The sequence below is a fragment of the Stomoxys calcitrans genome, chromosome 2 (assembly GCF_963082655.1).
Source record: "Stomoxys calcitrans chromosome 2, idStoCalc2.1, whole genome shotgun sequence".
Classification (NCBI taxonomy): domain Eukaryota; kingdom Metazoa; phylum Arthropoda; class Insecta; order Diptera; family Muscidae; genus Stomoxys; species Stomoxys calcitrans.
The window spans coordinates 4,534,239-4,561,344 of NC_081553.1; the positions used below are offsets into that span (position 1 = coordinate 4,534,239).

Consider the following 27,106-nt stretch of genomic DNA (forward strand, 5'->3'; position numbering starts at 1 on the left):
AACAAAAAAATGTCATGGCTTTCCTTAATACCAAAGGCTTACGAAGTGACCTTCTTTACCATAAAAAAAATCCACATCAGCAGAGCTCCAACAAAGTCGTTTTAACAGTCATTGAGGAAATTGGATCAAATGGATCTACCAGCATAAGCTCAACGGAATATGAAAAATGAAAATGAGTTTCACTTTTGTGCGAAGCGAATAAAAGTATTAAATTTAATAAAAATGCCAAAGGACACACTTCAGCCGCAAAGACCTATGGTATTTTCTCTCGGCAATTGTTTAAAGCTAAACTTGGATACGGTACGATACAAAAAAAAATTGGGAATTTTAAATTTCTTAAAAATAGATTTTGATAAGTAAAAAACACAAGTCATTCTACTGAGGCAAAAAATTGTAAAATATGAAAATCTAGTAAAAAAGTTAAGGTCTGTTAAATTCAGCCGGGGCATGCCATCCACCACGGTTTCCCATTACCAAAGGATAACATTTAGATTTAGCTGCCATATATGCATTTCGCCCGATTTTCACTTTCACCAGAGCCACCGCAAGCGCAGAATTTTGCACAACGCTTTCCTCGATGACTACCACAACATCTGAAGAGTTTGATCGAAATCGGTTCAGATTTAGATATAGCCCTATATATATTTTTTTTTCACATATATGTGCAGTGCATTGCGTTGGCAATTAGGAAAGTTAATGGTGGGAGGGGGGAAAGAGGGAGTAGTACTTATTGATATAAGTCTTAAACTTCTGAACGTCAATGTCGGTGGGAAAGACATTAGCCGGAAGTCGATTCCACATACGAATGGTTCGGGCGAAAAACGAAAATCGACTGGCCAATCGATTACAAACGGGTGTGAGTCTGGCAAGTCTTCTATTCCTGGTGAATATCCTAACGTCAGGGATTAGAAGACGAATATCACTGGAACACACGCCACGAAAATAACGATCGAACAAAACAACGCTACCCACATTCCGACGATGTTCAAGGCAAGCAATAGAGTTGGATACCCTTCTGTCCGCAATCAACGCCATCGCTCTCCGTTGAACCCGGTCAAGTAGCTCCAAGGATGATTTTGGAGCTTCTGCCCATATATGAGAGTTATATTCCATCCTCGGCCTAATGTAGGTAGTATAGGTATTAGGAAGATCAGAAGAGGTGAACTATTTCTTGCACCGCTTTTAGAAAGCCCAAACCCTTGAATGCTTCTTTCGACACTTCGAATACGTGTTTTGACCAACGGACATCACATTGCATCTTCATGCCCATAACATCAAAAGCATCTGACTTCTGATATCTATACCGTTGATAGATATCGACCTTTGAAGAAACAGCACTGAGTCTTCTGTGCGTTAAAGTCTACTCTGTTCATTCTACCCCACTCGGAAATGGCCAACAAATCCTGGGAGAGCGTCTCATCCATAATGCGCCTTCTTGAGGACTGGGCCTATGGTCGAATGAATTGAATGACACAGACTACTGTCATTGGCAAATGAGTAGACTGGATTCGAGGTCTGACCCAATAGATCGTCAATGAATATAAAAAAAGGGAAGGGGAAAGGACTGAGCCTTGTGGCACACCTGCGGTAAATTTATACTCATCTGATGAGAACCCATCTACAACAACTCGTATAGCGCAATCTCTGAGAAAGCTCGACATAAATCGAACAAAGTTATTACCGACTCCAAAAGCGACAAACTTTGATAAAAGTGCACCCTGCCAGATCCTATCAAATGCCTTGGAGATATCCAGAGCCACGACCTTACTCTCACCAAACTGGTGGATAGAGCGACTCCATTGTTCCGACAAAAATGCCATTAGGTCTCCCGTAAAGCGATTTCTGTGAAACCCATACTGTCTTTCGATGGTTAACCATACTCTCCATAACCTTGGAGAGCGCGTCAGATTTTGGTTAATTTGCAATAATGTTGTCATTTGTCAACCGTAGTTATTATAGTTTTAACATATTTGCTCGAAATTTGATAGGGATTGTTTAGTAATTCATCTGAAAACATCTGCTGAGGTCCATCACAACTGGTTCAGAATTAGATATAGATCCCATTTTGTACCTATATTGTAGGTGTAGGTGTAGGGTAGTGTACAAATGGCACCCCCGACTTTTGTCTTTCGTCACCGGTTTTTACATGTTTCGATACGAATTACCTTATGACGATAATTAAGAAGCCAAGTTGACAGATCGGTTGACATGGGACCTAATCTGATTATTGACCTATGAGGGCCATTCTCGGTATAGATGTTCGAGACGGTAGCAGAAATCATCGTGTCAAATATCAGAATAAAGGAACTTTCTATAGATTTAAGACATCAAAACGGGAGATCGGTTTATATGGGAGCTATGTTTAAACATGGACCGATTATAATATCCAATGACCTACATTGATACGAAGTGTCTGTGTAAAATTTGAAGCGAATCGCTTTATCTCTGAATGCCACTTACGGACGAACATTGCTGGCTCGACGCAAAAAGTAAAAATTCATAACTCACAGTGCTTAAAACTCCCACCTTTTGGTGGAGAGTATAAATATACGATAGAATAACTCTGGAAAGTAATTTTTCCAAATTTCGTCGAAATCGGGTTATTAAACAATCCATTAACATACACAGATATGGAAGTTAAAAACAAATATAGATGAAAGTTTTTCCGTTTTAAATATTTTTGTTTCTTTTTATTTTAACTGTCACTATGGCGAGATACCACAAAATGTTTGTCGTAATAGAAAAAATACACTTGTCGGCTAGCAATTATAACCATTGTCTAAATAATTAAATACAATCACAATAATAATTGCATAACAATTACCAATCATTCAAATGGAAACCACCAACAAGAGACATGCATGTGTATGTGTATGTGTATGTGTGTGTTCCACACCAAATGAAATCATTCAAATTAAACTGTCAATCATATGCCACAATGCATTCTGCAAATCGTAATCGATGCGTAGTAAAAATAATCGATCTAATACAGTATGACCCCATAAACAAACAAATCTAAAGATATATGCACACACACACACACACACCCATACACATGAACGTATTTTTGTTCTTTGCTCAAAATTTGTTGCAAGCAAATCGGATACATTTCATTCGGTTTTGATCTGCATTCAAGAGCATTACAAATAAGAACTAGTGCATGTAGTACTTTTTATATGTAGAACTTAACTCGAAATATAGTCAGACTTTAATTTGGATACCAATGGATATAGCAATTTAGAAGCTTGTAAGATTTCTCTGACATAGGACAATAGATTTGGATTTCCACATCGAAGCCTGTGCTAATTTTAATGACACATACTGGGACGCCAAATAGAGCATCTCACGCCCTAGATTGTAGAGATGTGACCAAAATTGTTTTTACTGCCTTAAAAGTCCATGTCCATATTGGAGGCCACCGTGGCGCAGAGGTTAGCATGTCCGTCTATGACGCTGAACGCCTGGGTTCGAATCCTGGCGAGACCATCAGTAAAAAAAATTTTTTTAGCGATGGTTTTCCCCTCCTAATGCTGGCAACATTTGTGAGGTACTATGCCATGTAAACTTCTCTCCAAAGAGGTGTCGCACTACGGCATGCCGTTCGGACTCGGCTATAAAAGGGAGGCCCCTTATCACTGAGTTTAAAACTTGAATCGGACTGCACTCATTGATATGTGAGACGTTTGCCCCTGTTCCTTAGTGGAATGTTCAAAGGCAAAATATGCAATTTGCAAAAGTCCATATCGGATGAAATATACAAATTGGAGCTATTGTATATCTAGATTAGAACTGATTTTAATGAAATTTTGCGCACGTATTGTAACGACAATTTAAACGTCTCATGTAAAATCAGGCGAAAATTGTGGATTCTACAGCCTTAAAAGGCCATATCGGATGAAAGATATATATGGGAGCTATATCTAAATCTGAACCGATTTTTATGAAATTTTGCACACATATGAAGACGTCACATGAAGCACCTCATGCAAAATGTTCTAAAGATCGGACCAAAATTGTGGCTTCTACAGTCTTAAAAGGCCAGTCGGATGAAAGATATATATGGGAGCTATATTTAATCTGAACCGATTTTTTTCAAAATCAATAGAAAAGAAAATAATTGCTATGCTATTGAAGCTATATCAAGTTATGATCAGATTCGGACTATAAGGAAATGAATGTTGGAGACCATAGTAGAAGTCACTGTGTAAAATTTCAGCTAAATCAAATAAGAATTGCGCCCTTTAGGGGCTCAAAAAGTAAAATAGGGAGATCGTTTTATAGGGGAGCTATATTAGGCCATAGACCGATTCAGACCACATTTGACACGTATGTTGAAGGTCATGTTGTACAAATTTCACCCAAATCAGATAATAATTGCGCCCTATAGAGGCTCAAGAAGCTCCCAGATCGGTCTATAAGGCAGGTATATCAGGTTATGAACCGATTTCACCCACATTTGGCACTGTTGTTGAAAATCATAACAAAACATCTTGTGCATAATGTCAGCCAAATCGGGTAAGAACTGCGCCCTCTAGTGGCTCAAGAAGTCAAGATTCAAGATCGGCTTATATGGCAGCTTTATCAGGTTATGAACCGATTTTGAAACCAGTTTGGCACAGTTGTTGGGTATCATAACAAAACACCTCATGCAAAATTTCAGCCAAATCGGATAGGAATTGCGCCCTCCAGAGGTTCAAGAAATCAAGACCCCAGATCGGTTTATATGGCAGCTATATCATGTTACGGACCGATTTCAACCATACTCAACACAGTTGTTGGAAGTCATAATAAAACATGTCATGCAAAATTTCAGCCAAATCCGATAAGAATTGTGGCCTGTAGTGGCTCAAGAAGTCAAGCCCCAGATCGGTTTATATGGCAGCTATATCAAAACGTGGACTAATATAGCCCATTTACAATCCCAACTGATCTTCACCGATAAGAAGTATTTGTGCAAACTTTCAAGTGGCTGGCTTTACTCCTTCGATAGTTAGCGTGCTTCCGACAGACGGACGGACAGACGGACGGACGGACGGACGTGGCTAGTTCGACTTAAAATGTCATGACGATCAAGAATGTTTATTTAGTATACCCCCATCCTATGGCGGAGGGTATAAAAACCAGTAAGGAGAGGCAAAAGTCGGGCAGTGTCGATATTTCAAAGAGATATCTATACCCGTTGTCACGCGACATGTTTTTTACTAGTTTTTCGGTTCCATCCCACTGTGCGATGGTTGGAATAGCATTTGGGCAATTGTGTTTATTTGTCATAGTTTGGATGTCTTTTTTTCGCAGAAACATATCAAAAGGAATTGTTTTCGTTCTCACTGCGCTACAAAAATTAAATACTATTTAGAGCACATTTTCGGCCTAGAGCACATACCTTTTTTAGTGATTCGCAGATATATACCAAGCCATGAGAAAAAGGCATGTGTCCAGTTTGGCCGATCCTGATGAGACTCATCGGAGACAGATGAAATCTCGTTCTAGAAAACCAGTCAATGCTAATAGCAACAACACATTCTCTGCCTAACTTTAAATTTTAGGATTTTGTTTATTTTTTTTTGTCTTTCGAGACGAGGATTTTTGCAATGGAAAAATAAATCCAGAGATCACAACACACCAACCACCATGGGTCATGTTTCAAAGGCCATATATTGTTAGGTCGTTCCTGTATTGAATATACCGCAATATTTTTTACAATTTAATTTGAAAAACCTTCATTTACTTGAGGAAAAAAAAAGAAAAAAATAATTGGCCCCAATGGCTGCTTGAGAAAAGACCCCAAAACAGACGAAAATAAGCCCAAATATTTTGTTGTGGGGCATATTTTCGTTTTCGCCCTGGGGTGCAATGTCGTGGTGCCCAGCTTCATACCGTCTGTGTTTACTATACTTTTAGAAATACATATATTCTCTTACCTATTAGGGCTGAAATTTACAATAATCTGTCATAATATTCTTTAAATTGTAAATGTAAATTTTTTAAATAAATTTAAATTGCTATCATTGCAGGTACTTTCATTGTGAAAATTGAGTGGTAAGAGCAAAAACATATTTTTATTGACATTTTTTAATAATTTACTCGAGAATTGTTTATCTACAAAATGTGCCTTAAAATGCCTTTGGGAAGCCAAAATGTGTTGATTGCAGAGTTTGTTTTGCACTTAGCTAGAAAGCAAAAACAAAGAGCTTTTCAACAACATACGTATATTGATTTTATCGATGTGTTTACTAAAAGGCAATGTGTGTATCGAAAAATTTTTTAATAAAGGGTTATGTTATATAGAGGAAGTTTGTAATCTATTGTAAAATGTTGACTATTTCTTATGAAATAGAGTAAATATATTTTTTTTAAACACCTACCATTTAGTTATCATGATCTATTAAAAAATTTAAATTTAAAATCATTGAGAAGCTATTCCTTTAAATTGACATAATGAGTTTTTTCAATTTGCAAAAAAAAAAAACTGAGCGTATCAAACCCGACAATGCACTTTTTTTTTCTTTATAAAAATCTAGATTCAATTTCAAGTCCATTGTATACAGCTGCGAGTACTCAGTCCAGCCTTGAATTTAAGCAAATAAAATTAAAAACTGTTTGCCTTAACGCTGAAGTTCATTCACATGCCATATTTGCAGATACGAGATATGTCTACCAATAAACGTGTTATGCTATACAGAGTTGCCATATCAGTTTGAACAAAGGAGAACTGACACGAGTAAAAGCGTGTTAAGTTCAGCCGGGCCGAATCTTATATACACTCCACGATGGATCGCATCGGGTAGGTTTTTTGAATAACTTTTTAAATACACAGGAGCTCTTTCATAATCAGCCAAATCGGTTAATTATTGCGCCCTCTAAAGCCTCAAGAAATCAAATCAGGCGATCGGTTAATATGGGAGCTTTGTATATATCGCCCGATTTTCTCTTAAATTGTCGTAGTTGCTCCAATTTTAACCGATTTGAGAGCTTAGCAGTGATATTTTTAAAGAGTAAATTTCTCTTACCACCCACCTGATGCATGATACCTGATGTTTGTTGTTGTAGTAGTTTACTGTGTTCTATCTTTCGTCTGCTTGATTCTGTTGAGTGTCAAGACCCAGGAACTCTGCGACTAAGATGGGGTGTGTCCACAAGGATTTGAGTCTGAGTCAAGTGGGTCTGGCCGGGCAGTTAAACAGGTGAGGTGTATCGTGCGGTCTCTGGTTACAATCGGGATTTACATCTTCCATGTCGGCATCAATCCATGCTCTGTAGGAGTTAAGACGGCTGCTACTCAGGTTTGCCAGAACTACTCTGGTTTGCCGGGGAAGGTCGATTTCTTCAGATGCAATGGGAGGCAGTCGTTCTTCAAGGACTACATTCACCCCGTAGCCATTTACCACATCTGCTACCGTATCTGCATGAATGTTGTCTAGACCTGCTTGATATGCCGCTTGATGTAGAGGTTCTCTCTTGTAGCGCTGAACCTCATACTCTAGATCATGTAAATCTAACTTAAGTCATCTGGGCGGTAGATATCTATCCACAAGATAATGATTTGGATGGTCTCTGCGATAACAGCCCAAAAGGTTTTGCTTAGACAGCATGTAGTTATGTCTTCGCACTGGTAGCATCTTTGTCTCCTGATGGAGGTGGTCCACATGAGAGCTGAGGCGACAGCCCGTCACAGTTCGGAGGGCGGCATTCTGACAGATCTGAATATTATTCCACTGCGTGTCACAAAGTTGACGAGACCACACTGGCGCTGCATAACTTACCACAGACCGGCCAATTGCTTTGTACGTGGTCAACAAGGTTTCTTTGTCTGCACCCCAAGTGCTGCCAGCAAGTGCCTTGTTTCTACTTTTGACTTTATCGCAGATTGCTGTGGCATGTGGAGAGAATGTGTAAGAGCTGTCAAATGTGACGCCAAGTATTTTGGCACACTTGATGGAATCATTTCTCCATCGACCATCAGTATTCACATCACGCGTATTTGTAGTGAACAGTCTGGCTGAAGATTTGGTGGCGGATATCTTCAGATTTCTTGCAGCGAAATATGAGGCAAGCTCGTTGAGATCGACGTTCAACCTATCGCAGATGTCATCAATGGATGGGGGGCCTGATGCCATGATGGTACAATCGTCCGCATATGATGCGATCTCTATGCCGCCTGGAGGGGGTGGAATGGAGGATAGGTAGAGGTTAAACAGTGCCGAAGATATCACCTCACCTTGGGGAACTCCCTGTTTCACTGTACGGTGCTTCGATTTCTTATCCCTAAATTCCACAAATGACCGGCTACCACACAGATAATTCGCGACCCATCGTTTCAGGTCTGGCTGGAGGGACGTGTTGGCGATGTCCTCAAATAATTTGGCATGGCTGACCGTGTCGAATGCCTTCGATAGGTCTAGTGCCACGAGGCCATGTGATCATGGCCTGGGCTGATTGAAGCCACTGCAAATGTGTGCGGTCATAGCATGCAAATTTGTTGTTGTGCTGTGCAGTCTTCGAAATCCATGTTGGAATGGAAATTCTCCTACGAGGCTCGGGAGGAGTAATGTCGCAAGCGTCTTTGCCACTGGTGAGAGAAGGAAGATCAGTCTGTACGACTCCCCCAAACTCGGGTCTTTTCCAGGCTTCAGTAGCGGGATCACTCTGCCCATTTTCCAGACATCGGGAACTATAAGAGTGTTCAATGACAGGTTGAGGACAGTGGTAAGGTACTCAACTCCCGGTGAATCCAGATTCTTCAACATCAATGTAGAGATTCCGTCGGGGCCCAACGCCTTAGATGATTTAGCGCCACGGATGGCATTCGCAACTTCGCCCACGGTAAATTGTGATGGCTGTTCATCGGCTCGGAGACCACGAATACAAAAGGCTCTCCTCCTTGCCCTGTCGCTCTCGGGATGCACAATAAATTGACGGTTGAACAACCTGGCGCATCCCTTCGGATCAGTAACGGTTATTTCACCAAAGGTGACTGAGGTCCTGTCATCCCGTCTAAAGGGGTTCGAGAGTGACTTTACAGTAGACCACAGTTTGCCTACACCAGTGCCTAAGTTACATTGCTACAAGTGTTCCAGCCACAAATTCCGCTTATTTTCGTTGACTACCCTGTTTATTTCCAGATTCAGCTCTCTGATTCTGGGGTTAACGGGGTCCATACCACGAATTCCATCACGCTCGTCTGCGAGTACCACTGCTTGCGCCGGGAAATTAGGACGCACTTGGGGTATTCGACCGGATGGTATAAAGCGGGCGGCTGCTGCTTTAATGATGTCTCAGAATTTCCTCTCAGCCACAAGCACATAAGAGGGGGGTGGCAGTTCACTGAAGCGGCGATTGGTATACTCTCTGAAGCCAGCCCAATCGGCCTTCTTCTGATTGATAAACGTGCGGCGCTTAGAGGTTATGAAGTCGGGTGGTCGGTCGGTGGTGAGAATTATGGGGAGGTGGTCTGACCCCAAAGAGATGACGGCTTGCCAGGATACGTCACTCAGGGACTCATGAATTCCACAATCTCATCGATTTTGTCACCAAGTCCGTTGCAGTTTAACTGCAAAAACGATACACTTCCCGGCACTGGCAATATTTGGGCTGGGATGCTGCCGTTGAGTAAATTGCCGTACAGGAGAGGTCGGGGGAGTCACATAGTCCGCAGAAGGCTACGACGACTACGCTTGTGTCCCACTGCTGGCTATATTCGTACAGCACCTTGCGACATAACCAGTATGACTATACTCCCGTAGTGAAGTGAGGCCAGAGCAAGGTCGAAAATGTACCCACTCCATGCACCGGTGACACCTCACCGACACCGACCGATGATGAAGGCGATTTTGGTAAACCGAATAGAACCAGGGTCCGGGGTTCTTTTCAATCTCGGCACGGACCAGAAGCGTGCGAAGAAGGCACTCTGGGATGTGCCTTTCCCATGACGAAAAAAGACGAACACGTACACTGAGGCGGCAGCCCTTGCCGATGAGTATTCCATCGGGTCAATCCGGTGGGTTCAACCGGGTGCCATGGGTTTGAATCTCGAATGTATTGGGTTGCCCAAAAAGTAATTGCGGATTTTTTAAAAGAAAGTAAATGCATTTTTAATAAAACTTAGAATGAACTTTAATCAAATATACTTTTTTACACTTTTTTTTTTCTAAAGCAAGGTAAAAGTAACAGCTGATAACTGACAGAAGAAAGAATGCAATTACAGAGTCACAAGTTGTGAAAAAATTTGTCAACGCCGACTATATGAAAAATCCGCAATTACTTTTTGGGCAACCATATTATCTGGGTCTCCACCAAGAAATACAGTCGAAAGGTATTTCTTGTAATTGTGGTAACCCTAGTTTTTTGTTAGCTCTAGCGACTGTATTACAGTTTGTGTGTGTGTGTGTGTGTGCTTGTGCTTGTTTGAGTGAGTATATAAGTGTGCATAATATTTACTTAAATTTAAATGAAAGGAATTGTTTGCCACATTTTAAAGAAATTCTCAAACAAACTTTCACAAATTCCAGTACTTCTCTGTCTTGTCCTGAGGAATTGTTGTGCCAAAACAAATACCTTCAGCCATCAATGGCAAGGACCGAATAGACAACAATAATTTGTAACCATTATGCGTTGCACAGTTCTTTGAAATATTCAACAAACAAAAGAAGGACACAAACAAAAAAAACAAAAAAAGAAAAATATGGAAACTGAAAAAGGATATGAAAAAGAACTCCTAACTGAAGCAGAGCAAAACAAAAATACCACCCTCACACCCACGGCCTGGGTCTTTAAGGCAGGTTAGGTATTTATCCTTTTTCAATTTATGTTCGCTACGCCCCACCGCATCCCTCTCAATGGGCAAATTGAGTTGGGTTTTATTTGAGTTGCTGATATAGGAGAATACTTTTGTTGAATTTGTGTGTATGCGAAAAAGGATTTTAATGTCTGTATTTATACAAATATTTGAAAATAGCACATCTGTTTCGGAATGTAGGTGTGTGCGTGCAAGTGTAAATAAATCTGCAAATGTAAATGTGCACACAAATTCCCCGTACATTTGCCCACATCTATAACAAATAATAAAATATTCACACTTTTAAACATTACACATTAAAATAAAGATGAACCTTGGAAAAAATCTGGCAACAAACGAACTATGGCGTCCATCGGTAACGAGGCCTTGTAGGGACTCTGTCGTTTGCCGGCTTTGATTGACAAAGAAACAACCTCAAATGTATGCCCAGCGTGGTCGAAAACTATTTGGGGTTACTTGGCGGTGGTCATGGTGATGGTGACGGTCCATTGTTTGCTTCTCTTTTTCTATGCCATGGTACATTTGCGTATTTGTCTGACTGTGGTGTGGTGCTGGTGTTGGTGGTGGTGGTGGTGATGGTGATGGTGCGAGCCCTAAGAGATTGTTTGCCAAAAACTTTCCAACTAAACAAAACAATTAGAGGTTTTAGAAAGGTTTAACCGACCTAACCCCAAAATGGAAATTTACTCAAATGGACGGGTATTATTACATATGCACATGTCCATAGGCAAATACACACATCCACACATACACCACCTCATATCATTTTAGTTGCTTGCTAAATATCTATGTATGTATAGGCCAAGGTCTACTACATTGGCGAAAAGGGCAAAGTGTATTTTGTTTCACTCATCGTACCATTAGCTGATAACTATTTGATGTTCACTGAACCAAGTGATTGGGATGCGTTATCCTTTCAACAACAACATCAAAAAAAAAACGCTTTGTGATAAAAGGGATGCATATAAATCAGCATTTCAATGAATTGCAAGAATCCTTATTAACATCCAATGGAAATGAGTGTTTTTTCCTTTTTGGAAATATACCCAAGTATTTGGCAGAAAAATTCCATTATCAAAAATGGACAGATTTTCTGTTATCACAAGGATTATTTAGAACGAAGTGTATTGCATTGCAATCTCCAAAGTAATTCAATGTCCTTATTTTGTGTTAAAGATCAAATCTTTTCTTTAATGGTTTTGTCGAAATTCCTAATTGTATATTTGATATGCTATGATCTTAAATACATCTGTACGTATTAAAGGATGTACGAGCCGAATTGAATGATGCGTCCACCAGGGAACATTTTTTTCCGCTCCAGCTCCGGTGAAAAGTTTTCCGCTTCGGCATTTTTTTTTCGCTCTTCTCCGAAATTGTGCATAATTTCTCCAACGACCCCCAACACTTTTTTCCAATATGGTCCCATAGTACAAGGCAGATATTACCGCCTTACAGGAAGTGCGATGGACTGGAAATGGCGTCACTACACCAAACGGTGAACAACTATACTATAGCTGCCATAACACTAGGCATGAATTTGACTGTGGTTTTGTTGTTGGTCGGAGACTGAAAAACCTTGTCTCCAGCTTTACTCCGGTGGATGAGAGGCTAGACACAATCCGCATAAAAGTCAAATTTTTCAATATCAGCCTTGTTTGTGCCCATGCTCCGACGGAAGACAAAGACGAGCAGACCAAGTATAATTTCTACAAGCGCCTAGAGAGAGAATATGACCGCTGATAGGGAAGGAAGACATTTTCAGAATGAACTCCGGAAATTCTACCAAAAAATTAAACATTAAACCGATGGCTTTGGTGCAGGCACATCCTCCTGGAAATCTGATATCTGACACAGATAACATGCTGAGGATATGGAAGGAACATTTTACCCAACTGCTCGTGTCCGACTTTTGCGGCGAAGAGGATACCGCTAGACAAAATGAGGTCCAAGTAATAGTGACCCGTCTAAAGAACAACATAGCAGCAGGAGCCAATGGGTTACTCGCTGAACTATTTAAGACCGGAGGCGACATGCTGATAAGGCGTATGCATCAGCTTATCTGCGCAATCTGGCTAGAATAACGCATACCCGATGATTGGGACCTCAGCATACTATGTCCCTTACACAAGAAAGGAGACAAGACGGTATGTGCCAACTACATGGGAATAAGTCTCCTCCCCATTGCATACAAGAAACTCTCGAGGGTACTGTGTGAAAGATTAAAACCTAAAAACCCTATCAATGCGGCTTTAGACCTGGTAAATCCACCTTCGACCAGATATTCACACTGTGCCAAATCCTGGAAAAGACCCGAGAAAGAAAAATCAACACCTACCATCTCTTTGTAAGAATGGTAAGTTACTCAGTAAGAATAGTAAAGAATCTCTCCGAACCATTTAATACCAAACGAGGTTTCAGACAAGGATACTGTCTATCGTATGAACTCTTTAATGTCCATTATACGAGATGCAGATGTGAATAGATATGGCACACTAATCACAAGAGAACACATGCTACTCGCCTATGCCGGCGACATCGATATCATAGGTCGGTCACCGGAAGTAGTTACTTTAATGTCCATTGAAGGAATCGAAAGAGAGTCGGTGATGGGTCTGACAGTAAACGAAGAGAAGACGAAATGGATGGTTTCAACTTCCAAAAAGCCTTACACAATCGAGCAGATAAAAAAAATTGAAAAAGTTGGGAACCACAACTTTGAAACAGCCACTAACTTTATCTACCTCGGCACCACCGTAACCGGGTGCCGAGGTAGAGAAAGAGAGAAAGATTCTTCGTAAAATATATGGACCAGTTTGCGTTAATGGAAAATATAGGCGTCATGTTGTCAGAATGGATGAAGAAGTTCCAGCAAAGAAGTCGTTTGAAGGCAAACACGATGGTAAACGCAAACCGGGAAGACCAAATGCCCAATGTAAAGATCAAGTGGTGGGTGACACCTCGAAATTTGGTGTCAGAGATTTGAGAATGAACGCAGAAGATCGAGGCGCTTGGAACGCTATTCTACGTTCGGCTAGTGGAACAAATATTCTGTCATAGCCAATTAAAGTAAAGTATTGTCCCACATAATTCGCCCTCACGATTTTACTTCCAAAGCCTCTAGACGGCGCATAATTTCCTCCATAACCTCTAACATACATGCCAAGTATGGTCTGCATTCGATTTTAAATTTTTCTTCTTAAGCATAAACCAGAAGCAGTTTTGAAATTTATAAAAAAAAACAGTAAGGCAGGGCAAAAGTCGAGAGGTGCCGACTGTAGAATACCCTACATCTACCCTATTAGTCCAATGTGGGGGCTATATTCAATTCTAAACATTTTTGATGGACCTCGGCGAATGTTTTCTGATGGGTTATTTAACAATCCGTATCACATTTCGAGCATATTTCAAACTTTAATAACTACGGTTGACAAATGACAAAATTATTGCAAATTAGCCAAAATCTGAAGAACATATATATGGGAGCTATATCTATATCTGAACTGATTTTGAGCAAACTTCTCAGATATTGTGGTAGTCGTCGATGAAAGCGTTGTGCAAAGTTTTGGCAAGATTGGTAAATAAATCCGCTTGCAGTGGCTCCTGGAGTGAAAATCGGGCGATTTACGTATATAACAGCTATATCTAAATCTAAGCCGATTTCTATGAAATTCACCACAAATGGCGAGAGTCAAACAAAAAATGGTTTCTGCCAAATTTCGAGAGAATCGGTAAACAAATGAGCACTATATTGCAATATTTCCCAAAACCAGACGAATATATATATGGGAGCTATATCTAAATCTGAACCGATGTCGAGCAAACTTCTCAGATATCAGGGTAGACTTCATGGAAAGCGTTGCGCAAAATTTTGGCAAGATTGGTCAACAAATGAGCTTGTTTGACTCTAGAAGTGAAATTCGGGCGATATATATGAGAGCTTTATCTAAATCTGAACCGATTTCCACGAAATTCTGCAGTAATGTCGAGAATCAAAAGGAAATCCTCCCTAACAAATTTGAAGAGAATCGGCTAACAAATGACCTTTGTTTAGCATTATTACTGTAAATCGGTCGAACATATATATGGGAGCTATATCCAAATCTGAATCGATTTCTATCAAATTTACCTGTAATATCACGAGTCATAAGGAAATCCTTCCTGCCGAATTTCGAGATAATCGGTCAACAAATGACCATTTTATTGCCGTATTACTGCAAATCGGATGAACACATATATGGGAGCTATATCCAAATCTGAACCGATTTTTTTCATTTTCAATAGGTTTTTTCTCTTGGCCGAAAAACATGCTCATACAGCATTTGAAGACAATCGGGGGATAATCGTGACCTGTAGTTTGTACACAAATTAACATGGACAGACAGACGGACGGACAGACGGACAGACAGACAGACAGCCGGACGGACAGATGGACTAAATCAAATCAGAAAGTGATTCTGAGTCGATCGGTATACTTATCAATGGGAATGTCTCCCTTCCCTTTGGCTGTTGCACACAAATTCACTAAGTTATAATACCCTGTACCACAGTAGTGGTGTAGGGTGTAAATAGTGGAGTTTGTTGCTTGATCCTTTTTATACACTCCACCATAGGATGGGGGTATACTAATTTCGTCACTCTGTTTGTAACACCTTGAAATATGCGTCTGAGACCCCATAAAGTATTTATTCTTGATCGTCATGTCATGTCATGCCGTCCATCCATCCGTCCGTCCGTCTGTCCATCCGTCCGTCCGTCTGTCTGTCAAAAGCAGGCCAACCTTTGTAGAAGTAAAGCTAGCTGCTTGACATTTTGCACAAATACTTTATATTAGTGTACGTCGGTTGGGATTGTAAATGGGCCAAATCGCTCCATGTTTTGATATAGCTGTCATATAAACCGATCTTGGATCTTGACTTCTTGAGCCAATAGAGCGTGCAATTCTCATCCGATTTGACTGATATTTTGCACGTGGTGTTTAATATGACTTTCAACAGCTGTGCTTAGTGTGGCGCAAATCGGTACATAACCTGATATAGCTGCCATATAAACCGATCTGGGATCTTGACTTCTTGAACATCTAGAGGGGACAATTGTCATCCGATTTCGCTGAAATTTTGTACAACAGCTTTTCTCATGACCTTCAATATACGTGTCTAATGTGGTCTGAATCGATCAATAGCTTGATATAGCTCCCATATAAACCGATCCCCCGATTTTGCTTCTTGAACCCCTATAAGGACCAATTCTTATCCGAATGGACTGAAATATTACACATTGACTTCTACAATGTTAAGCATTCATTTATGGTTCGAATCAGACTATACCTTGATATTGCTCCAATAGCATAACAGTTTTTATTCAATATTCTTTGTTTGCCTAAGAAGAGATACCGCGCAAAGAACTCGACAAATGCAAGCCATGCTGGGAGGTATACCAAATTCGGGCCGACTGAACTTAGCTCGTTTTTGCTTGTTTTAAACATATTGCGGTTCGTATTGCAGTTATCCCTAAACGTAATCCGATTAGGACCATATTTAGCAAGAAAAATCCACCTTTTGAAATTTCAGTTAAATCGCATAACAAATGCATCTTTTATGGGCTCAAGACCATAAATCGGGATATCGGCCTATATATGGTCCGATTTGGCCCTGTCAAGAACTTAGCCTGCGTATGGAACAACTACGAATCTGTGTAAAATTTCAGCTCAAACCTCTATTTGTAAAGGCTGTATCGTGATTACAAAAGACGGACACAAATATGGTCCTATTCCAATTTAGAATTTCAACAAAATCGAGTAATAAATTCTTTTTAATAGGTCTAAGACTATGCATCTCAAAATCTGTAAATGTGACAAATTTTAAAATTTCATCGACATCTGAGCAAGAAGACGCATTTTATGAATTCAAAAGATCCATCTTCGAAATTAACCTATCAATGGTAAAATAAAATTATTTATGTTAAGTTTCAGTTTAAAGCTTGGATTGGCTGCGTTTACGCTTAGCTTAGTGTCGTAGTCACGTGTGCCACGTAAATTTTATGTGAAAATATCATACATTTGGTTGTTAACTAATCTACCCCTCTTAAATTAACTATATATTGAAATCAAATTCAAATACAATGAATAGTTTCTGTTTTCGTTGCACGTCTATGATTGCCATTGAAAAGAGACTAACAATGGAAAAAAGCCATAGAATCTACAAACTCTAAATAAATATTCGAAGCAAAGCCAGAGACCAGCCACTACATTCACCATTTTGGCAAAATTTACAAATTTTCACAGTTTAGCTTAGGTTTTGTGCGTATGTATATTTTTTTCGAAAAAAGGAGAGAAAACACCGAATGAAGCCCTCACATACGCCTTTCTCAAATCAATGGGTGTTTGTGAATGCATGTTTCGCTATCCAATATCCCCTTTGGTTTTATGTCGGGTTTGTGAGTGGTACAATTTTTGCCATCTACAAAAAAAAAAAAGATAAATTGGAAAAATAGTTACAATCCGGCGCCAGCATTTCATTTTCAATTGGTCTCAATTTCGATTGAATTGAAAATGTTGTTATTTCAATAAAATTGCTCACATGTATTTGTTATTTTTTGTTTTTTGGCGCTCTCTTTCGAATTTAGAGCCACAAAGGCTACAAATTGATACGGATTTCAATGCAATGATGAATTTAGATATTCCATTTCCCCCCCATTTTAAAAATCGGATATACAAATTTGGGTTTCATGCACCACACAGAAAGGGTTTTGAATGATTTCATTCATCCATAGATATTGCGTTTAAGTATAGCAAATCGATTTTAATGAGAGCTGGAATACACATAAAGCATAGACACTATTGTGTTAGGCCACTGACACATGTGGTCACAATTTATCGAGGTTTAAATTAAGTTTAGATATAAATTCTGTTACACGGCAGTAATTCAAGAAGTTACAACAAGTAAAAAGCCACTGTTTCAAATTTCAAAGAAATCGGGTCATAAATAGGGCTTTTATGGGCTTCAGACATTTTATCGGGAGTTCGGTCTATATGACAGCTATATCTAAATATAGCCCGATCCGAACCATATTAAGGTTCAAAGTTGGGAGGCCTGAAACGACTCATTGTTTCAAATTACAGCGAAATCAGCTATATCTATATATATATAGTCCTGAACCGTACTTATGTTAGAGGTCGGGAGGCTTAAAATCACCCACTGTTTCAAATTTCAGCGAAATTGGACAGTAAATAAAGCTTTCATGGGCTTCAGATCCCTTATCGGGAGATCGGTATATATGGCAGCTATATATAAATGTAGGCCGTTCTGAACCATATTTGGGTCATATGTCGGGAAGCCTAAAATTACTCACTTTATAAAATTTCACCGAAATCGGATGAAAAACTAAGTTTTATGGCCATTAGACTCTTTATCGGAAAATCAGTCTATATGGCAGCTTTATCTAAATATAGTCCGTTCTGAACCTTCATTGGGACAGATGTCGGGAGGCCCAAAACTATTCACTGTTTTAATTTTCAACGAAATCGGGTTATAAAAAGTACTTTTATGAGTTTCAGATCATTTATCGGGAGATCGGTCTATATAGCAGCTATATCCAATTCTTGATCAATTTGGACCAAGTTGCAGAAAACTTTCGAAAAGTTTAACACAACTCATTGTCCCAAATTTCGGCGAAATCAGAAAATAAAGGCGGCCACAAAACCTTAAATCGAGAGATCGGTCTATATGGCAGCAATTTCTAAATTTGGATCGTTCTGAGCCAAATTGAAGAAGAATATCAAAGGGCCTAACACAACTCACTGTCTCAAATATCGACGACAACGGACAATAAATGCGCCTTTTATGGGCCCAAAGCCTTAAATCGAGAGATCGGTCTATATGGCCTAGATTTGGATATAAATCCAGACCGATCTGGACCAAATTGCGGAAATATGTCGAGGAGGTTAACTTAACTCATTGTCCCCAATTAATGGGCTTTTCATGAGCCCAAAACCTTAAATCGAGAGATCGGTCTATATGTCAGCTATATCCAAATCTGGACCGATCTGGGCCAAATTAAAGAAAGATGTCAAAGGGCCTAACACAACTCATTGTCAAAACTTTCGGCGACATCGGACAATAAATGCGCCCTGTATGGGTCCAAAACCTTAAATCGAGAGATCGGTCTATATGGCAGCTATATCCAAATCGAATGATCTGTGTCATATTGATGAAAGATGTCGAGGTATTGATGAAAGATGTCGAGATCACTGACCCAAGTTTCAGTAAAATCAGACAATATCAGACGGACGGATGGATGGACGGAAGGATGGAGGGACGGACGGAGGGACATGGCTAGATCGACTTGAAATTACATGACAATCAAGAATATATATACTTTAAGGGGTCTCAGACGCATATTTCGAGGTGTTAGAAACAGAATGACGAATTTAGTATACCCCCATCCTATGGTGGATGGTATAGAAAATGTATGTCGGCTGATCGCTTGGTTAGGTTTATATGAAATTGTTTTTCTTTTTTGATTTATTATTTTGTTGGGAAACTGATTAACTCGAAAAGCAGACATATTTAGAACTGTATACGAAAAGTAGAATTAAAATGTTACCAAAATTTTACTCTAGTCACAATAAATGTCGTTGCTTTGCTCTTATGTGATGCCATGCAAAAACACCAAGAAATTTATATCTGCAAATGGCAACAAAGTGGAAAAGCTTATCGTTTTAGTTTTTCCTTTGCGATAGCAAACAAAGAATCTGTTGTTGTCATTTAACAAATTGAGGGGTGTTTGTTAATGCTCTCGTTGTTGTCGTTTCTGTTTCAATTCTTGTCGTCAGTCTGCCGAAAGATTTCCGTAAACACACCCCCCCATTATATAGTTGCCCTTTTTGCCCACTCTTTACTTCTGTGGCAAACGTGAACATTTATTTTTTTTTTGCCAACAATTGTATCATGCAGTGGTAACAAAAACTCATTGCCAATATATGCTTAGGACCATAAAACGTTTGTGCACATTTCCTTGAAATGTTTTCTCATATGAGTCTATTAAAGCCATTTGACAAAGGGTGTTGTTGGCTTACATTTGGCGTGAATAATATTATATTATGTCCGAATATGACACATTTTTTAATACCCACCACCGAAGGATAGGGGTATATTCATTTTGTCATTCCGTTTGCAACACATCGATCAGCGTCAAAATCTAAGTCAGTCTGTCTTTTGAAATCATGACACGGTCTTTTAAAATAGAGATATTGAGCTGAAACTCTGCACAGATTCTTTTTTTGTTCATAAGCTATATCTTGATATAGCCCCCATATAGACCTTTCCGCCGATTTGGGGTCTTAGGCCCTTCGATATCCTTCGTTAATTTGGCCCGGATCGGTCTAGATTTGGATATAGCTGCCATATAGACCGATCCTCCGATTTAGGGTCTTAAGCCCAATTTATTATCCCATTTTGCTGAAATTTGGGACAGTGAGTTGTGTTAGGTCCCTAGACATCCTTCGTTAGTTTGGCCCAGATCGGTCCAGATTTGGATATAGCTGCCATATAGACCGATCCGCCGATTTAGGCTATTAGGCCCATAAAATCCACAATTATTTGCCGATTTTGCTAAAATTCGAGACAGTGAGTTGTGTTAGGCCACATTTGGATATAGCTGCCATATAGACCGATCTCTCGGTTTTAGGTTTTGGGGCCATAAAAGGCGCATTTATTGTCCGATTTTGCCGAAATCTGAGACAGTGAGTTACGTTAGGCTCTTCGACGTCTTTCTCAATTTGGACCAGATCGGTGCAGATTTGAGTATAGCTGTTATATAGACCGATCTCTCGATTTAAGGTTTTGGGACCATAAAAGTCGCATTTATTGTCCGATTTCACCGAAATTTGGGACAATGCGTTGTGTTAGGCTTTTCGACATCCGTGTCGCATATGGTTCAGATCGGTTTATTATACAGTGGTTAATGCTTCCAAAAAGACCAATATAATGTTATACACAATTGAACAATGGCTTGTACCGATTAGTATTTGTTCAAAATCGGAATATATTTCGATATAACTGCTATGGGACATAAGGAATGCGATTTACACCGGATTTTGATGAAAAGTGGTTTACACATATACCCGAGGTGGTGGGTATCCAAAGTTCGGCCCGGACGAACTTAACGCCTTTTTACTTGTTTTATACTCTCCACCATAGGATGGGGGGTATACTAATTTCGTCATTCTGTTTGTAACTACTCGAAATATTTGTCTGAGACCCCATAAAGTATATATATTCTTGATCGTCGCGACATTTTATGTAGATCTAGCCATGTCCATCCGTCCCTCTGTCTGTCGAAAGCACGCTAACTTCCGAAGGAGTAAAGCTAGCCGCTTGAAATTTTGCACAAATACTTCTTTTTAGTGTAGGTCGGTTACGATTGTAAATGGGTTATGTCGGTCAACGTTTTGATATAGCTGCCATATAAACCGATCTTCGGTCTTGAATTCTTGAGCCTCTAGAGGCCGCAATTCTTATCCGATTTGAATGAAATTTTGCACGACGTGTTTTGTTATGATATTCAACAACTGTGATAAGTATGGTTCAAATCGGTCCATAACCCGATATAGCTGTCATATAAACCGATCTTGGGTCTTGACTTCTTGAGCCTCTAGAGGGCGCAATTCTTATCCGATTTTAATGAATTTTTGCACGATGTATTTTATTATGATATCCAACAACTGTGCCAAGTATGGTTCAAATCGGTCCATACCCCGATATAGCTGTCATATAAACCGATCTTGGGTCTTGACTTCTTGAGCTTATAGATTACGCAATTCCTATTGGATTTGGCTGAAATTTTGCGTGACGTATTTTATTCTTACTCTCAACAACTGTGTCAAATAAGGTTCAAATCGATTCATAACCTGATATAGCTGCCATATAAACCGATCTGAGATATTGACTTCTTGAGCCTCTAGAGTGCGCAATTATTATCCGATTTGCCTGAAATGTTTTACGACAGATCCTCTCATGACCATCAACATACGTGTTTATTATGGTCTGAATCGGTCGATAGCCCGATACAGCTGCCATATAAATCGATCTCTCTATTCTACTTCTTGAGTCTCAAAGGGCGCAATTCTTATTCGAATTGGCTGACATTTTACACAGGTCTCCAACATGTAATTTAATTGTGGTCTAAACCGGATCATATCTTGATATCACTCTAATAGCAGAGCAAATCTTTTTTTATATCCTTTTTTGCCTAAGAAGAGATGCCGGCAAAAGAATTCGACAAATGCGATCCATGGTGGAGTGTATAAAAGATTCGACCCGGCCGAACTTAGCACGCTTTTACTTGTTTTTTTTTTTTGTCTTCGAGCATGTTCTTAACATCTTTGGTCTACTTCGTCCCATGTTAATGACTTCTACTGGACAGCGTTGTTTCCTTCCGGCATTTGTCTCGAATTCTTGGTTAGTCATGACTTTGTGAAGAACGTTTAGTTTAACATCCCTTTAATATAATTTATTTGTTTGGTTTTCGGCTGACCATATCGCTGTTCGGCTTTTTATAGTCGACAAGTACCATAAACCAGGATTCAATGAACTTTTCTGTTATGATTTGCGGATAATTTTCCAGGCCTTCACAACTGCTATGAGGGCGGAATCCTGGCTGATCACCCTTAGTGCTTTCTTTCCGGGACCAAACCTAGTTGCTATTATAGTACCAGCCAATTTATAGATTATATTTAGTTGGATGGTATCTCTCTAGGAGTTACAGTCTGTAAAAATCCTTTTGTTGGATATATTTATATGTAGTTGTAATGGCCTCTCTGTACAACAATGATTTGTGTTTTTCATATGTCCAGACTGATGTTCTTTGGCCAATTTGTAGCTGCCCTGGGGGCAATGCGCTTTAACCACAGCAGATGCGGTTTCCTGCATGGTGGGTTCTGAAGGTGTGTTACCGGTTCGTAGACCACTACTTGTTTTTCACGCGTGCATCAAGTATTCGCCTGAGCTGTGTTTCGAAGATGTTAATGCCTTTCTTCCCAAGCGGAGTTTTTGGATAATGTTCAACTTTATTGAGGCTCATATAGGCTAGGAATCCTGATGAGGTTTGGTTTACATATTTAAGGACCTATCTGCAGTTGAATATCATACATGTACTTCACTGTAGAAGGTATTCTCGCTAAAGGCATAAGGATTAGAAATCATTTCCCTTAACTCACTTTCCCAATATCCTTAGTCACACTGGGTAACACCCTTTTCGAAAAGTATCCAAAACATTGTGTGTGTTGGGGGATGTGTGTCTGTGCCATATTGCCAAGTTGAATCTATGGCATCGACTATAAAACCATTGTGGTAATTGAATAATTGTATTAATAAACACAAAACATTTTGTTCAATCAACAATAACAATAATGAAAGGAATAGAAAACAAAACAACTTTTAATCAACAAATTGTTTGCCGTGGTTAGATACGAGTAATTGTGTGCAGGCTATTGAAAGCAAAGCACAAAATTATTTTCTAGGGATTTTCTAAAACAATCGACTAAATAACCTCGTAATAATATTTTTTTTTTTTTTTTTGCTTTCAAAGTTCACTACAGTTTTTTCATTTTGGTTTTTGTTTTTTGCACAATTCACATTAGTTCCCCTTTGTTGCATGCAGTTCTTTTTTTTCCGCTCTATTGAGTGAACATTTGCATTTTTGCTGCAAACTGTGGTGAAAATGCATTTCACTGGGGTTAGAGGTTTGCAAGCAATGTTGCATTTACACACGCGGGCACCATTCGGGGATTGCTTTCCATGGCCATAAGTTGCGGCCTCTTTGCGAAAAGTTGCAGCATCCATGGCCGGGGCACAACCTTCGCGGAAAATTATGGCTGCCAGAGTTGCTAATGATCGTTTAAAAACTTAATGCAGTTACCCAGCCATTACCCACACAATCAGCTGCAGCAGATGCTGTCCCCAAACGCCTTTGGCCCCAAAAAGGGTTGTGGCGGGGCCAGCAATCACGCTTCAGTGCACCAGCAGAGCCAGAAGGCTGTTGCCGGTGATTACTTACAATATTTCAATTCAGTGGCTTGAGCATTTCCCCAGCGCGGTCTTGTGGCCCCCCTGTCGATGTGGTGTTCTTAACTCGGGGGTTTAAGTGTCAGAAACAATTTCACCTCTTGTGTTAAAGTTTACATCGATTTTCTCCAAGAAGTTGTTGCCGCATAGCATAGCATATGAAGACAAAGCGTTACACTCTGGCTTGGTTAACACAACCGCGCCATACGAGACAGCGGAAAATGACGTACCCGGAAGAAATTCACATTATTTCCATTTTTACGTTACTTTCGGTAAGAAATAAAACGACTCAGGCAAGCGAAAAGCAATTAAAACTTTAGAACAGAGCAAACGGATGGACGAACGCCTGAACGAACACATCTTAAGGGGAGGTGAAACGAACACATGGAACACCATACAACCATGCCGGCTAACTGACAGACGCAATGACTAACTGGATGATGGCCATTTTAAACTAGTCCATGTCTGCTTCTTTCGCCTCAGAGGCTTTCATCAGCTGTTGCCTTAAAATTTAGTTTTATGCTAAGCATTGAAACTTTTTCTTAACCGTGGATATTTCTCAGAGGTGTTACCGCAAAGACTTTGTCTTAGTCGCCGTCATCGTCAACCTCAGAACATTGTTGTTGCTGTGCTGCAGTCCTATACAAGAACATCGGGTTCATTATGGGTGTTTACTTTTCTAGTCGTTTTTTCTTGCTTATTCCTGCATTTTTTTCCTCTCATTACATGCACATACCTCTAATAACTCTGCTTCACAGCCATAGCCTTATAGCTGAATTCTAGGCATAGATAAAGAGCTGGAACGCAAGGGTGGAGTAGAAAAGTAGAAGCTTTTACGAAACAACTAAGCGATAATTGCTTACTGATGCTTCACTTCACCACAAGCAATTTGGAGGGCTTTGCCGTTGAGGTTGAAAAGACGTTGTCATGTCCTCTGTGGCAAAGGAGGAATTAAAATTTAATGAAATTCGAGGGGCATAGCAATAAGGCGGTTTATAAATATATCATCGAAAGTGACCATATTAAAAGTTTAAATCATTCACCAATGGTGTCATTACATGAAAATGCGTTGTATAATTTTGTAAACACGTGTTGTTGATTTCATGCACCAACCGTTATGAAATGACTCGTAAAATATCGTTTGTACCATAGCTGGCTGAGGTGTAATGTGGTAAGGTGCTAGTCATGCTATTAAAAGAATGATTCATTTTGGTAAGATTTAAAAAAACTGTGCATAGACGTTGTTAGAATGTAAGCTGCTGTGATCCAATGCGAACGTTTCGTTCACAAAAAAACTGTAGTTGATTTATTAACATTTTTGGTTTATCTGCGCAATTTTGACAACGCAGCGCTTGATTTGTTCTGTGGGTGTATAGAGTACACATAGCATCAGTATAGCCAAGGTAGGAAAGATCAGGACTGCATAGTCATGCAAAATCATGATAGCATAGACTTAGAGTCGACTCCGGAGTGGAAGCACTTAATATTTTGTGGTTTTTTTTTTTAAATTTTTGAATATTTTTATACCCACCATCAAAGGATGGGTATATATTTATTTTGTCACTTCGTTTGCAACACATCGAAATATTCATTTCCGACCCTATAAAGTCCATATATTCTTGATCAGCGTACAAATCTAAGACGATCTAGACATGTCCGTCCGTCTGTTGAAATCACGCCACAGCCTTTAAAAATAGAGATATTGAGCTGAAACTTCGAACAGATTATTTTTTGTCCATAAGCAGGTTAAGTTCGAAGATGGGGTATATCGGACTATTTCTTGATGTAGCCCCCATATAGACCGATCCGCCGATTTAGGGTCATAGGTCCATAAAAGCCACATTTATTATTAAATTTTGCTGAAATTTAGGACAGTGAGTTGTGGAAGGCCCTTCGATATCTCTCTTGAATTTGACCCAGATCGGCTCAGATTAAGGTGTAGTTGCCATATAGACCGATCCGCCGATTTAGGGTCTAAGGCCCATAAAAGCCACATTTAATATCCGATTTTGCTGAAATTTGGGACAGTGAGTTGTGTTAGGCCTTTTGACACTCTTAGTCAATATGGTCTAGATCGGTCCAGATTTGGTTATAGCTGCCATATAGACCCATCCTCCGATTTAGGGTCTTAGGCCGATAAAGGCTACATTTCTTATCCGATTTTGCTGAAATTTTGGACAGTGAATTGTGTTAGGCCCTTCGATATACTTAGTCAATATGGCTCAGATCGGTCTAGATTTGGATATAGCTGCCATATAGACCGATCCCCCGATTTAGGGTCTTAAGCCAATAAAAGCCACATTTATTATCCGATTTTGCTGAAATTTGGGACAGTAAGTTGTGTTAGGCCCTTCGACATCCTTCGGTAATTTGGCTCAGATCGGTTCAGATTTGATTATAGCTGCCATATAGCCCGATCCTCCGATTTATGGTCTTAGGCCCATAAAAGCCACATTTGTTATCCGATTTTGCTAAAATTTGGGAAAGTGAGTTCTGTTAGGCCCTTCGACTTCCTTCGGTAATTTGTCTCGGATCGGACCAGATTTGGATATATCTGCCATGTAGATCTTTCCTCCGATTTAAGATCTTAGGCTCTTTAAAGCCACATTTATTATCCGATTTTGCTGAAATTTGGGACAGTGAGTTGTGTTAGGCCCTTTGACATCCATCGGTAATTTGGCCCAGATCGGTCCAGATTTGGTTATGGCTGCCATATGGACCAACCCTCCGATTTAGGGTCTTAGGCCCATAAAAGCCACATTTATTATCCGATTTTGGTGAAATTTGGGACAGTGAGTTGTGTAAGGCCGTTTATCATCCTTCGGTCCAGATTTGGTTATAACTACCATATAGACCGATCCTCCGATTTAGGGTCTTAGGCCAATAAAAACCACATTTATTATCCGATTTTGATGAAATTTAGGACAGTGAGGTTTGTGAGGCCCTTTGATAGCCTTCGTCAGTTAAGCCCAGATCTATCTAAATTTGGATATAGCTGCCATATAGACTGATCTTCCGATTTAGGGTCTTAGGCCCAAAAAAAGGCGTATTTGTAGTCCGAAAGCCCGATCTCTCGGTTTTAGGTTTTGGGTCCATAAAAGGCTCATTTATTGTTCGATTTGGGACAGTGAGTTGCTTTGGGCCCTTCGACATCCTTCTTCAATTTCACTCAGATCGATCTAGATTTGGATATAGCTGTCATATAGACCGATCTCTCGTTTAAAGGTTTTGGCGACACAAAAGGCGGATT

General features: G+C 39.7%; 1 protein-coding gene across 2 annotated transcripts in view; it reads left to right on the forward strand.

Moving 5' to 3' along the window:
- The window catches only part of LOC106080428 (uncharacterized), a 305,401-nt gene that overhangs the window by 83,333 nt on the left and 194,962 nt on the right, over window positions 1-27,106 (forward strand). The window contains exon 3 of one of the 2 annotated variants that reach the window (XM_059362377.1): window positions 6,015-6,039. The exons of the other annotated variant lie outside the window; for it this stretch is intronic. The gene's annotated coding sequence lies outside the window, so the exon portion shown is untranslated. The remainder of the gene's footprint in view (window positions 1-6,014; window positions 6,040-27,106) is intronic. 2 annotated transcript variants of the gene reach the window in all.